A 15,636-nucleotide genomic window follows, 5' to 3' on the forward strand; every position below is an offset into this window, starting at 1 on the left:
TTTATCAGATTGAGATAAAGACCATCAATCCAATTTTTGTAAGATTTTTATCATCAGTATAAGTGAAAATAAAGGCGAAAGCTGCTGTTACTATAAGACATTTACCAGATGAGACCTGAAATGCACTTATACTGTTGTTTGAATAAGAATTTTTTGTCCACACTTTCTCAATCTCATCTCACTCTCCTTTACTAGGACAGATTTGTAAGAACAAAGAGAAGTGGGACAATAAGAAAATAATTCACTCCACATGATTTCTACCCTCCTCTGTGTAGGGAGGTTCTCATAGCATGAGAAGCCCAACACTGTGGTTTCTTCACTTAGGAGTTGCTCATTGTCAAAGCTGTCTTTTAGTTTGTACAAGCTTGGAGCAGCTCTGCTGCACAGCTGACAAGTTGAGGAGTTCTTCCACTTGAATAGCAGACAGAAAGCTTAAGTTTAGGACTGAACTCAGCAGGTGAGATCACGCTACATGTAGGGAAGTCTCTCCTCACAAATAGGTGATAATATTACTTCCATCATGGGCAGAGAGTCACCTTTACCTCTACCTATACTGATTGCTTCTCAATGTCTGGACTGTTTATTCCAAGACCTTTGGGCATACATATCTGCAAGTTCAGGCAAGATGTAAACCTTAGGAGTATTTGCATATTTAACAAGTTTTTAAGTGGTACTAATGCTACTGATCTGAACCTAAACCTTGAGGACCTCAAGTCTAGATTAGAAATTTCCCTTCATTTTTGCCATTTGTCAGTCAATTCAGCTTCCCAGTGCAGGCATGATTAACTAAAAGTAACTGTCATCTGGGGACCAACAAACATATCCCACTGTGTCAACCTTGAGGGAACTGTTGCATTGGATGCTGCAGGCCTTTCAGTATGGAACTCCCATGTGAGTGCCCCTAACATTGCTCCATGTAGTCCAAAATTGTGGCCACCTCTGAGATGAAGGCTAACATTGAATGAAATATTCTGGACCTCAATCCTAAAGGGAACTGAATAGCCTTCTCTAAGAGACTGTCAGAACTAATCTCACTGTGCCTCATCTGCAAAGCTGCCCTGACCACTGCTCAACTGCCATACTGCTCTATGTACTTTTTAATCAGACATACACCACTTTCCCCTAATTCCTTGAATAACTGATAATCAAAGTTCCTGCTATAACCAAAATGGTGAAAGTCCTCTACTTCCTGCTATTTGGCCTTTTCCCACATATGCTGCCTAGTGATGAGCATTGTTCTGTCTTCTTCCTACAAAATCCCCACCTCTTCACAGTCATTATTGATGTTACATACCCATTAGCTGGTTATTATCACCATCATTTACTGAAGACATAGTTCATGCCTTACTCTCACTCTCTCCAGTTCTTTTACCATTCTTGAGGTCTTCAACATCTTTCTGTTAAGCATGTCAGAGCTTTACTTGCTACAGGATATCTTTGAAGGAATTCTGCAGTAGGAAATTTTGAGATGAGTTATCTGAGAATGGAGAAGTTAAGGGTGGGAGATGAGTAGAGTAGGCCAACTGGATCACTTATACCTGGACACAAGACAGAGAAGAAGGCACTGTGATGCCAGAGTGGCTTTTAACTATGCCCCAATGCTGCTACATACCAGTAGCCTGAGGGGCTTCTAGAAATTCTTTGGGAGGAACCATTCCTTCTAGTCTTTGTCATCCTTTCCACCCTACCTTGATCATCGTTCTCCATGACTTCAACATTCACATCTATCACTCGTCCCCCATCATAGCTTTTCACTCTATTGATCCCTTATCATATGTCTTCTTCCACCCAACTCAGCCATTCATTTACTTGATCAAAAAGTTTGTTCCTGGTCATCACCAAAAACTGCTTTATTTTAGAAACCTCAACCTCAACTATTGTAGGTATTCTTCTTTGGATTATGTTTCCAATCCATTGGCTCCCACCATAATTTCTTTCTTCATTACCCTACCATCTACATTCTTTCCTCTTCAACTTAGAGTCTGTGATATTGTAGTTCTTCTTCTTTCCCTTTCTCTCATACCTAGTGACCTGTCATATCCTAAGCCTTAGTTATCCTCCTTCCTTCCCACCTGTTTTCCTTGTAGTTGAGACTTTCACAACTCATCTGTCTTCACTCATCACTAACTTCAAACGGACTCCTGACTTTTCCTATCTCTTCTGTTATCTTTCCTTAGTGAAGGTTTTCGGAAGACAATTTTCTGAGATGATCCCTTCTTCCTCTTTCCTCAAACCCCCCTCCTGCCTTCTTCCTCCTCTTACTCGTTTACAATGTCCTCTCATGTGGTTCTGAGTACATAGAATTGGGAAAATGAGAACATCCTAATCTTCCCATCACCAAATCTATCCTAACCGCACCTGAAAGGGTTATCTTTCTCCAATTTGCATTAGGTAATATGTCCTTCTTGATAAGAGAATGGGATCTTATCCTAGGTCAATTCTGTCCAATCATGCGTCCAGAGTTGGGTTCTTCAGTTATATCTCATCTCTCCTGCCTTGTCCCTCCTCTCTTTAATATCTTTTATATAAACAATTATGTTAGAGTACTTTTAACCAAAAAGTAACAGAAAAGCTTCCTTTCCTTTGATTCTGCATGCTTTTTTTAGCTTTTAGCACATTTGCCTATTCCTCTTCACAGCCAATCTTCTTGAAAAATCTGCAGAGTCTCTCTCTTTCTTCTTATTCCCCTTGAACTATCTCCAATCTGCCTTCAATTTCCAACTAGCTGTAGTTTGCCTCTGTGGAGGTTTGAGAATCAAACCTATGGTAGCTCAGACCGTAGTTTCAGAGTGTATTATGTGAGAACACACACAGAAACGGAGGCTCTGAGAGATGAGGGGTTTTCCTCGTGTCATACAGGTATTACGTTTCTAAATTGGTATTGAAATGAAGTGCACCCAATTTTGTGCATCAGTATTCTCGTCATTTACCACACCTGTTCTGTGCTTTGTATACCTACTGTCAGGATGATCACACTGATTATAAATTTTTGGCATGTTCTTTTCTTCCACTGGATTACTATTTTAAGGACAAGAACAAAGCCTATATTAGATACTTAATAAATGTTTGTTGAGTGAGTGAAAGACCACTTATTTTAGTTCATCTGGTTTTTTCTTGTCTTAAGCAGTAATGGATCACTGCAGATCACCGCCTTCTCTTTTTTATAATCATAGAATCTTGCAATTTTTAGGGCTGCAAGGGGACCTAACAGATAGGAACTTAAGATCTGTAGACATTAAGTAGCACGTCTAAGGTCAATTCACCAGATAGTTGCAGTACAGTGCTCTTTCCATGCCATCTTCCATAGGTACTAATGCTCCCTCTTCCACAGTCTCTTTTCCAACCCAAATGCTTCCAATACCAAGCAAATCGCAGGCAGCAGAAAGTGATGAGAAGGTCATACTTTAAATGTGATGGGTACCAGTGCAGTGCTTTAAGTGTTAATGAGCGCTTTTCTCCTTGGTCCAAGCAGGTGAATGCAAGATACTTTGGATCCAATGTAAAATATCCTTTTTCATGAGTTTCTGTCGTATATTTCTCTTACTGCTTTGGTTATTTTAGTGAGATTTCTTGTCTGATTTATATAACCAGACCTTCTTTCTAATATTTTGTTATGTTTTAAAAAAATAATTCAAGTCCCAAGTCTTGCTCCATTTCCATCACTCTTTTTCCTTTTTATATTTGTATATGTAGAGATGTGCAGCACATTTTTTAAATGTATCTTATTGCTTTTTGATACGATACTAGAGCAGCCACTTCCTTAGAGAAGAATAAGCTAATTGGAACCTTCAACTAAACGGGACCTATAGCTTGACTTCGTGGAAGCAGAGCAATCTGAGATATCTGACATGCTTGGATGTAAATCCTGGCTTTACCACTACTTAGCTGCATAACTTTAGGCAGGTTGCTTAACCTACCCATACATGTTTCCTCATCTTTAGAATGAGAATAATAACAGTATGTTTATTTTGGAGAGCAGATGAAAAGATGAAATCAAGTAATATATAGACTGAGGTTTTAAATTCTCACCCTGATACATACTGGCTATAGAATTATTTCAGTGAAGGTATTTGACTTTGGATCATCAGTCCCCCTAATGATTTGCTGCATAATATACCACCTAAAACCTTTGTGGCCTCGCTTGTACTTCTGGTAGTTGTCTAGTTAGTGCCTTGGATGATGAAAGTAACTTCCATATGTCATTCATCATGCAGTGTGCTGGCATGGGGTTCATTCACCTGGTGACACTTTCTGAGTTACTAAGAGAATCAAGACAGCATAACTCCTGTATGTAAGCATTCCTCAATTCTCTGCATGCTGACTTACATTATGATCTTACTGATCACAGGAAGCCACATGGCCAAGCTCAGAGTAGTGGGAAAGGATTACCAAAAGGCATAGATGAAGCCACTTTGAAGATATCAATATATAATACAACCACCATTGTTAATTCCCTACCACTTTGTTTGTAACTCTGTATTGTCTGTATTGTGCTTGTGATATGTTGTAAAATGTTGTATGTCTGTTAATGTTTCCCTCCTTTTATCTTTAAAATAAAAAAAAAAGTCATAGATGCAAGGAAAAGAAACATTACAGCCTTTTTTGCAGATAATTAATTACAGATTTGATAATACTTGCCAGGATTGGTGTAAGAATTAAAGCAAATATATATCAAGCCAGCAGTGAAGTGAGTGGGATGGTAGGTGCTCAGCAAATGATAACTAAACTGCATTATATATGCCTAATATACAACACGTGTTTAGGAAAGTTCTCTCTTCTAAACATGCTGCCCACTCTCTTATTAGAAGAAAACTGTGACTCAGCAAACCAGCAAAAAGCCCCCTAACCCAAACAAAAACCAAATGAGAACAAAAAACAAACAAATATGAACAATGTGCAAACAAATCCACATCAGTGATTTTAAGTTTTTGTTTTATAAACAAGCATCTAGAATAAAACACCAAACACTCCCCAGATAAAACTAACAGAGGATGTTGAGAATGAACACACTTTTATTACACATTTTCTTCTTTCCTAGCCATAGGGTATAATGACCCTAAGTTTGTAGGGGATGCGGGTCTTCAAAGAATAATTTCATTATAGTGATTGAGATACTGGAAAGGACTCACATATTTGATAAAGAATTGCCATACTTAGGTACTTAAACACAGCATGGTTTGAAGTTAATCTTGTTTTACAAACGACTCTTTTGAAATGCCTGAATTTTTGAGTTAAAAAGGACTTTAAAGGCTTTTGAATTTTAGATCCTCTATTCCTATTCAGCAGTGGTTCTCAAATTTGTTTTTTAATCTCATGGCTACTTAACACTCTTGATAATTACTGGAGATTTCATTCTCTTTTTTCTTTTCTCTTCCTCCCCCCCCTTTTCTTGTTCACCTTCCTATTTGAAGATTTTCTTCCTATTTTCCAATTTTACTCTTTAGGTTTTTCACACCAGAGAAGCAATGCAGTGTTCAAACATGCATCTGGTTTATTTCACTTAATTTCAAAGTTCTTTTTTATCCTTCGTATTAGTATGTTTGCCATACATAGCAAATACAGTCATTGTGAGGAAGTGGTACATATGTGTATCATGTCTTGATCCCTTTTACTTCCACTCCCCTGCCCCTCCCTCCTTCTGTGTTTTATTCCATCAATATGTACCAAATAAAAAGAGAAAAATCAAAAGCAAAAGAATAAAGAAGCATACATTTATTGTCTGTCAAAGCACTGACTCATTATATATTATGTAGGTCCTAGAGAACTCCGTTGAGCATTCCTGAGAGAATGAGAGTAAAAAAAATTCTTAGTACTATTCCAGAATACAGTTTTGACCTCATTAAACATTTGATAGTGTTTTGGCCACTGCCAAGGGTCTGTGGAATACACTTCACAAATTGCTACTCTACAGTTTCCCTGTGAGAAATGAGTTGTTGGCTTAAACACTTGGACAGGGTATGGAATAGAGAAGGGCAGTGTCTCAGACGTGTGGTGTTAATTTCCTTATCTATAAAATAGGGATGATACTAATGGAATCAACCTCAGATAACTGTGCAGATTAAACAAACAAAGAATTGTATCTGACTTAAGAGTCTTGTATAACACTTGGCATATAGCATACTCCCAATAAATGTCAATCTTCTCTTCACCGAAATAAACACCTACTAGCTCCTTGCCTCAGAAGGCAGCTTATTTGGGCTGTGGTTTTTTAGAAGATTCTTTCCTCTGTCTTTGTAATGTCTTCCCCCTAGTTTTCATGCTTATTCTTCTGCACAGAACAAGAAGCATTTTTGGATTTGAAATAAAACCAATAGGGACAATTTTAGGTCTCCTTTCTTATAAATTATGTTATGACTTCAGATTATTTTGAAATTTTTTCTATATGTAGTTGCTCTTTCAAAAAAATCTATTAAACACCTAAGTATTCCATAGCAGTACTATAATAAATAAAGACAATATTTTGCTATTGTGGACCTTGTATTCTAAATATAGAAGTGAGACCAAAGTAAGTACTCAAACAAATGAGAACAAATGTGGTAGGTTCTACAACAGAAATTGAAACAAGGTAAAGAAACAGGGGAGGGAGGTGGTGCTGCTCGATGGAGGGTGATCACATAAGTGAAACTCGGAGCAAGTGGCATGGGGAGCAAGCCAGAGAAAGGAAAAAATTCAGCAGAAGCTTTGATTTTGATTCTAACTTTGATTAGAAGTCACTGGAAATTTTAGGTAGGGGAATGCAGTGCTATTTTCACTGGATGAGGGGCCCTGTGAAGCTTTTCTTTAGCTTGTTGGTGTCCCAAGCAAAGAGTTGAACAAGACACACAGAAAAAGCAGTAAGGGTATGTACATTTACTGAAGCGGGGGAGCAGTATGTTCTGTAGGGAGAGAGTGGGCTGGTGAAAAGGCTCAAAGCAGAACTGAGTAAGGGGGAAAAGGGTCTGTACTGTCCAGAATTCCTGGGTTGGCTTCCCCCTCACGGGAATAAGGCATGGGACAGTTGTTCCATCAGAAACTCATTTGCTGTCGTGCCAGGCATAAACCGTCTTATCAAAAAACTTGCTTGACTCCCTGCCAGATGTAAATGAAGGATTGAAATAGCACTTTTCTAATTGGTTCTGTGAACAGCACCAGATTCAAATGAAGGATTGAAAATATCATTTTCTTATTCATACTGTAAGTGCTCAGGAGCTGTGAAGTCACTTTGGCTCTTGGTGGCCCAAACAAAGAATTGAACAATATCCTTTTTTATAGGAAACATCTCACTCAACCCGTTTGCTAGTCATGGGTTATTATGACCTTCTGTAAATTCTGCCTGGTTACCTGTCCAATTTGCTCCAGCCCTAATCTCCTATCTCACTTTGAGTTATATTTTGAAAATATCCTTCTTGCCATTTTATGGAGAATAGACGAAACAAGAATAGAAGTGGGAAAAACAGTTAAGGAGTTCTTGAAATAGTCCAGGCAGGAAGTTTTGGTGGCTGTGAGGTGAGGAAAAGCTAGATTGGAATAGAAGGCAGAACTGACAGAATTTACAGATGGATTGATATGTTGTGTGAGGAAAAAGCAGGAATCGTGAATGATACCTAGGATTTTGGCCCAAACAGTTGGATGCGAGGTGGTGCCACTTACTAAAATTGGGAAGACTGGATGAGGAGGGACAGAAGGAGGACTTCTGTTTGGGATAGATGTCAAATTTACAGTCCTTATTAGATATTTATATAGACATATAGAGTGAATGATCTTGGAATCAGGGGAGAGTCAGGACTGGAGATTGCCACTTGGGAGTCTTCAGTAGAAAATATTCGAGAATTGAGTTGCAGCCAACTTTTAGGAACATAATGTTAAGTGAAATAAGTTTGACACACAAGCTTAAATATGGGATGGTTTCTCTTATATGAATATATATGTATGTGTGTGTGTGTGTGTGTGTAGAAAAAAAAATATATATATATGGGGAGAGGGGGAGAGACAGAGACAGAGACAGACATGAGAAGTAGAGAAGTTGAAATATTTTCCCAAATTACCTATTCCATTTTTCAAAAATATTTTATATACATGCTAATTTATTTATACTACCATCTTAGTTCATTGAAAGAAAGTTTTGTGGTATTACCTGTTTGTTTCTTCTGTGCAAGAATCTTTTTGATCTAGGTCTTGTACTCCGAGTATCTACTTTGAAGATAATGATACACAATGTATTAGCTAGTGTTATTATCTTCATTATTTTGTTAGGAAATTTTGTTCTAGTTTTTCATAAAATAAAAAGAAATTCACAAATCCAAGCTGTAAGGGAAATATTACAAAGAATCAACAATTGGGATCTTATCTTATTGAAAAGCTTTTCCACAGCAAAAGAAACCACTAACAGAGTGAAGAGACGCTGAGTGGGAAAATTTTTTGCCAGCTGTTCCTCAAAGGACTAATATCTAAAACATATACAGAACTCAAAAAAATCAGACCCCCCAAATTTAAAGACACAATCCCAAAATGGCCATATGAAATGAATAGACACTTTTCAGATGAAGTACAAACAGCAAATAAATATTCAAAATTAATATTGCACATCACTAGTCATTCAAGTGATGCAGATTAAAACAACAGTGAGATTCCACTTTACTCCAGAAAGAATGGCTATTATCAAAAAATCAACCAATAACAAATACTTGCAGGGGCTGGGGATTTAGCTCAGTGGCACAGCGCCTGCCTGGCAAGCGCAAGGTCATGAGTTCAATTCCTGGTACTGGAAAAAAATACAAAAAAAACCCCAAAAAACAACAACAACAAATACTTGCAGAGTTGTGGGGAAAAAAGGAACCCTTCTCCACTGTTGGTGGGAGTGTAGACTGGTGCAACCATGCTGGAAATCTGTTGGAGATTCCTCAAAAAACTAAAATTAGAGGTTCAATTTGACCCACCTATTTCCCTCTTTAGTATCTTCCTGAAATAATTAAAAGTATCATACCACAGCGATGTGTGTGCACATCTGTACACACATCTATAGTGGCACAGTCTGTAATAGCTAAGTCTTGGAAACAGCCCAAATGCCCATCAACTGATGAATGCATAAGATGTTTTTTTTATACAATGAATTACTACTCATCCATAAAGAAGGATCAATTTGGGACATAGATAGGTAAATGGATGGACTTTGAGACCATACTCTTAAGTGAAATACATCAAACACACATATGTAAATAATGCATCATTTGTCTGGTGTGAGAAACTGAAACTGTAAAAATAAGGACCTGAATGTATTCTAGATACTATGAAATAGGAAGAAAATGCTCAATTGGGAAGGGTAACTAGGGAGGGGGAGGGGGAAATGAAAGAAGGGAAAAGAAAAATGAGAAAAGAAGGAAAAAATGGAAAGAAATGTTTTGTAATTATGGAGGGAAGGAGGGACTGAAGGGAGGATAAGGGAAAGGCAAAAAAGTAATTGAGATAAGTCATGTACAGGTACAAAGTTCCTATGATGAAAATGATCATTATGCATATTTAAGAAGTATCAATAAACTTAATTAATTGGAAAGTGAATTGAGATGCAGCATACTCCATTGGTGGTAAGTTGAAAAGATGAGGAAGAACCAGCATGGACACTGATGAAACTGATTGAGAGATGGAGAAAGAACAGCAGTGTGTGTGATCATAGAAGCCAACATATGTTTCAAAATGCAGGAAGCGTCAACCAGTATAAATGTTGCTGAGGAGTTCTTTTCAACCTTGGTAAGAGTGTTGTCAGTAATGCAGAGACAAAAGCTTGTTTTGGGTGGACTGAGGAAGTAGTGATGGAAGAAAATGGGGAGAGAACTCCAGATACCTATTTTGAGGGATTTTGTTAAAAAGAGAAGACTAGATGTTGTGACGAGACTCTAGGAGGGTATGTGATCAAAGAATTTTTTGTTTATTTAAGAAGGCAGATTTTGTTGCTCGTTTATATGCTGATGGGAATGATCATCAACATGTTGATAGAAGGAGAAATTTGTGACATCAAACAGGGAGGAATTAACTGTTGGAGCAAAATGGTTGAATAGCTGAGTGTAGAAGGGGTCCTGTGCACGAGTGGAAGGACTAACTTTGCACTGGAAAGTGGAAAGTTTCTCCTTAGTACAACAAAGAAGGCAAGATAAATGGGTAGAGATGTATGCGAGTTGATCATGTGACTTAGAAACAGAAAAGGATAGTTGGACAATGAGGGTAGTAGGGTCCATAGATTTTAGGTTGAGATTATGTAGAAGAAAGTGAGATTTAAAGTTGTGATTCTTGAGATGACGCAGGTACTGGTAATGACAACATTGGATATGTACAACTGAGCTGGGATTGTGGGAGGCGAAAGGGTTTCAGATGTGACTCCAGGGAACTAGCTGTGTCAGCAAGTGGATGCTGAAGACACTGAAGAGGTGGGAGGAAAAATACTCTGAGCCAAGTGCAATCATTTCTAGTGAATGAACAATGGGAGTGAATGGGAGGATGGTGGAAAGGAGCCATAAAAGGGGGTGGCAGTTGCATAGTCCGATGTGATGCATTGTAAGTGAGCTGGGATTTTTGATAAAAGAGGGGGGAGCGATGAAATGAAAGTGGCAAAGAAGAGGAAAAAGAACACTCTTCTACCTTCAAGAACAGTGAGTGATGCTACAGGTGTGAAAAAGAGAACATCCGTGATCTGAGGGAGCCACATGGGAGTGGGGACCTCAGTGAAACATCAGGCTTCCTTTAGAATAAGACACTGAACAGAATGTTGAGAACACAGAGGAATTTGTTGCTGCTGGACTTTGAGTTTCAGAGGGCACAGCAGGAAGGCTTGGGGGTCCATTGATAGACTATTGAATCAGGTTAAGGAATATATGGAGCCTTAAGGGAATTCAGATAATGATGCAGTCCAGAAGGCTGGCTTTATGAAAGTGACTGCAGTAACTAGGGAAGAGAAATACGTTGGAATCAGTTCAGTAGGACCCTAAAATGCTAATGAAAACTTCCTTCTGGGATGCTCTCTTCTCCACTTTGTGATGGTAAAGCTGGCAGAGGACAGGCTACGAGAGAGGAACTTGTATCAGTTCTTGTTACTTCCTGACTTACCTTACAAATGTTTATGGTCCATTTGAAGCTGAGACAAGGGACAATTTAAGACCTTTTTAGCAGTGACAGTGCCCTGGGGAAACTTTTCTTGGGGTCTTCAAATGTCCATTAGTCCCCACCAAAGCCACTTCTAATAAACATATGATATAAATGGAAATATTGTGCCTTGTTATGTAAATACAGTTTCTGCACTAGTCCCATAGATGCTCCAATTACCTTCCAACCAGCTTGCTTTACTGAGCTCTCTTTTGCCATTTATTATGAAAATATTCAAGTATACAGAAAGATAGATTTTGCATAATGAGCTCTCATATGCCCCGTCACTTAGATTTAACAGTTGTTAACATTTTGCCATACTTTCTTCTATTTTTTCTCTTGCTGAAATATCTTCAAGGAAATACAGGCATTATGACACGTTAGTTCTAAGTACTTCAGTATCTTTACCCTTTTCTATATAGAAATTCTGAAGCTGCAACTGCCTTTCAAAATGTAATGCCAAGAAGCTAGAAAAGGGTTCCAGATGTGGCCTGACAGGTCAGGTGTAAGAAAAAAATGTCTAGACCCTACATATGGTAATGCAGATTACAGTCTCTAAAATTATTCATTTTAGAAGCCACAGAATACTATTGACTCAAGTGCATTTGTGGTCAGCTAAAGTCCCCAAGTTGTTCGCACATGAACTGTTACTGTCAAGGCAGCCTTATCCCATTTTATATTTGTGTAATTGAATTTTTATTGGTTTTAGCCTATTGAAAACATTCTGAATTGTTATTTGGCCCTCCAGTGAATTAGTTAATCCTTTTTCGCTTTGGTTCATCAGCAAAGTTGATAAGTAAACCTTATATAAATTCATGCAAGTATATAAGCTACTTGCTAAAATTGAAGCTTATGCTGCCTCAAAATTGTGGGGACTGTAATAAAATCATCTCAAGCATTAAGAATGTATTTTCTGTAGGAGAAAAGATTTAAATTGAATGTTCCTGATTAATGATTGAAATCCATCCTTGTTGACTATTGAGAACTTGTGGCTTAGCAGACTAGCATCCGAGTATAGTTTTTATTTTTGTATTATTTTTGTAAGTACATATTTGTAGTACATAATAATTACTTTCATCATGAGGAGTTGGTATATGTACATAGCAATCTTAAATCTTGCTTTATCCCCCTCCCCTCCACTCCCTCATCTCTTAGTCCTCTTCCCATTTGCAAAAGATGTATCTCCAGGTTTCCTGTTATCTATCACTTGTTTTTCTCTTTATCTATATTTTGAATTTTTCATATAGGAGAATGCATGGGATATTTAAGCTTGTGTATCTGATATATATCACTTAACATTATGGTCTCAAGGTGCATGCATTTTCCTACAAATGATTTAAGTCTATCCTTTATGGAAGAGTAATACTACATTGGGTATACATGCCATATTTTCTTTATCATTTCACTTGTTGCTCGATATATAGGCCACTTCTAAGATACAGCTATTATGATTTGTGTTGCTACAAACAAAGGTATGCATGTATCCCTATAATATGATGACTTTAACTCTGTTGGGAGGATACCTAGAAGGGAAATAGCTGGATCAAACGGAATTATTGTTTTTCTTTGTTTTGAATTTTATTTGTATATGTTTTCAGTACATAATTATATGAACACTTTTACTATGTGAATGCTTGATATGAACATAAGATGAAGGGATCTTGGGAACAGCAGTTCCAGGCTTCTGGAATGCATGGTTAAAGATTAGAAGGGATATGCAAGGGCAACATCTTAGCAGAATCAATAATAGGTTATTCTCAGAGATGCTTGCTTTGGTCATGGTGTTCCCGCTACCCTCTGATAAGCTTCCTGCCTGATAAACTTTCTTTTTTTGAGTTATGAATTGGTTCCCTTTAATTTTTTCATTTTAAAGATAATAAAAAATAAAAATTATGCAGAATTTCAAAACAAGATGATAGGAAATTCACAATAGTTATCATATTGCATATTGTTATCTTCAAAACAGGTTACCAGATATAGACATGTATGATTGATCAAACAATATAAACACTAACTGTTCCTTTCAATAAACTAATAGAAAGTAGTAGTACAATTATATTACCTCTCTTATATATATATTTCTTCCTTCTTTTCTCCTTTCCTCCATCCCAATTGTTCTTTCCTTCTGAGAAGTTTCTTTCCCCTTCACAATATCTGTTGAGTCTTTTGGATCTTATTTACTCTTTCAGTTTCTTACACCAGGGAGACAATACAGTGTTTACACATTTGAGACTCATTTATTTTACTTAACAGTATGGTCTCTGGTTGAATTCATTTACCTATAAAGGCTTCTTGTTTATCTTTCTTTATAGATGAGTAGTACTCCATTGTATAAAAATACCATATCTTTTTTATCCATTACTCAGTTGATGGGCATTTGTGTTGTTTCCAAAATGTAGCTATTAAAAACTGTGCTGCTATAAACATTGGTGCACATATATCACTGTAGCACAATATTTTTAATTCTTCTTGGAAAATATCCAGAATGGGAATAGCTGGGTTAGATGGGACCTCTAATCCTAGTTTTTATAGGAATCTCCATACCGATTTCCATAGTGGTTGTACCAGTTTACACTGCCACCAAAAGTGGAGAAGGTTCCTTTTTCCCCACAGCCCTGCCAACACTTGTGATTGGTTGATTTTTTGATGATAGCCATTCCTTCTGGGTGAGATGGAATCTCAGTGTTGTTTTAATTTGCATTTCTCAAATGACCATTGATGTTGAAAATTTTTTCATATATTTATTTGCTATTTATATTTTTTTCATCTGAGAAGTGTGTGTTCATCTCAGATGCCCATTTTTTGATTTGTTTGAGTTTTGGGGATCTAATATTTTAAATTCTTTATATGTTCAAGATACAAGTCTTTTGTCTGAAGCACAGCTGAATAAAATTCTTTCCCAGTTTGTGTGTTTTCTTTTCACTCTGTTGGTAATTCCCTTGATGTGCAAAAACTTTTTCATAAGATGAGATCACAGTTGTTGATTCTTTGAAGTATTTCCTGTGCAGTTTGGATTTTGTTCAAGAAATCTGCCTAGTCCTATGTCTTCAAGATTTCTACCTACTTTATTTTCTAGTAGATTTAGTTTTTCTGATTTAATATTCAGATCTTTGATCCATTTTGACTTCAGTTTGGTGCTTGGTCCTAGAAATTGGTGTAGTTTTAGTGCTTGGCCTGTGGAAAGCCAGTTTTTCCAGCACCATTTATTTTTGAGGCTGTCTTTCTTCCAGTGAATGTGTTTGGCCCACTTGTCAAAGATAGGGTTCCTGAGTGTAGTTGTAGTTGTGTCTGCACCTCTAATCTGTCCCACTGATCCTGAGATCTATTGTTTTGCCAGTACCATTCTAATTTTATCACAGTAGCTTTGTAATATAATTTCAAGTCAGGGATTGTGATGCCTCCTGCTCTGCCTTTTTTGTCCAGTATTGACTTTGCTATTCTAGGTCTCTTCTGCTTCCAGATGAATTTTAGGAATGTTTTCAGTAGATCTGTGAAGTATGCTAATGATATTTTGATTGGGATTGCATTAAATCTGTTCCACAGTTTTGGGAGTGTGATTATTTTCACAGTGTTGATTTTTCTTATCCATGAGCAAGGAATATCTTTCCATTTTCTGAAATCCTCTTCAGTCTGTTTTGTTTTTACAGTACTATAATTTTCAGTGTACAGATCTTTTACTTCCTTTGTTAGATTAATTGCTAAGTGTTTCAGTTTTTTGGATGCTATTGTGAAGGATGTAGTTTCCCTAATTTCTTTCTCAGTGAGTTTGTTGTTTGTGTATAAGAATGCTTTTTGAGTGTTGACTTTGTATCCAGCTATGGTACTGAATTTGGTTATTAAATCTAGAAGTCTTTTGATGGAGTTTTTGGGGTCTTCTATATAGAGTATCATGTCATCTGTGAAAAATGATAATTTCACTTCTTCCTTTCCTATCCTTAATCCTTTTATTTCTCTCTCTTGTCTAATTGCTCTGACTAATGTTTCCAGAACTATATTTAATAGGAGTGGTGATAATGGACATCCTTGTCTTTTTCCTGATTTTAAAGTGGAAGCTTTCAGTTTTTGTCCCTTTTGTATGATGTTGGCTGTTGGTTTGTCATAGATGGTTTTTATCAGATTGAGGGAAAGCCCATCTCTTCCTATTTTCTGTAGGGCTTTTATTATGAATGCATGTTGGACTTCATCTAAAGCTTTCTCTGCATCTATTGAGATAATCACGTGATTTTTTTCCTTGGCTCTGTTAATGTGGTGGATTACACTTATTGATTTGCATATGTTGAACCATTCCTGCATTTCTTGGACGAATCTCACTTGTTGATGGTGTATAATCATCTTAGTTATTTCCTGCATTCTGTTTGCTAGTGTTTTATTGAGGAATTTTGCATCTATGTTCATTAGGGAGATTGGCCTTTAGTTTTCTTTCTTGGTTGCGTTTTTCTCTGGTTTTGGTATTGGGATAATACTTGCCTTGCTTCCCTTGCAATTTTACTAAAGAGTTTGTGGAGTATTTTTTTTTTTTTTTGTACC

Source organism: Chinchilla lanigera, unplaced genomic scaffold, assembly GCF_000276665.1.
Source record: "Chinchilla lanigera isolate Chin_1 unplaced genomic scaffold, ChiLan1.0 scaffold00147, whole genome shotgun sequence".
NCBI lineage: Eukaryota > Metazoa > Chordata > Mammalia > Rodentia > Chinchillidae > Chinchilla > Chinchilla lanigera.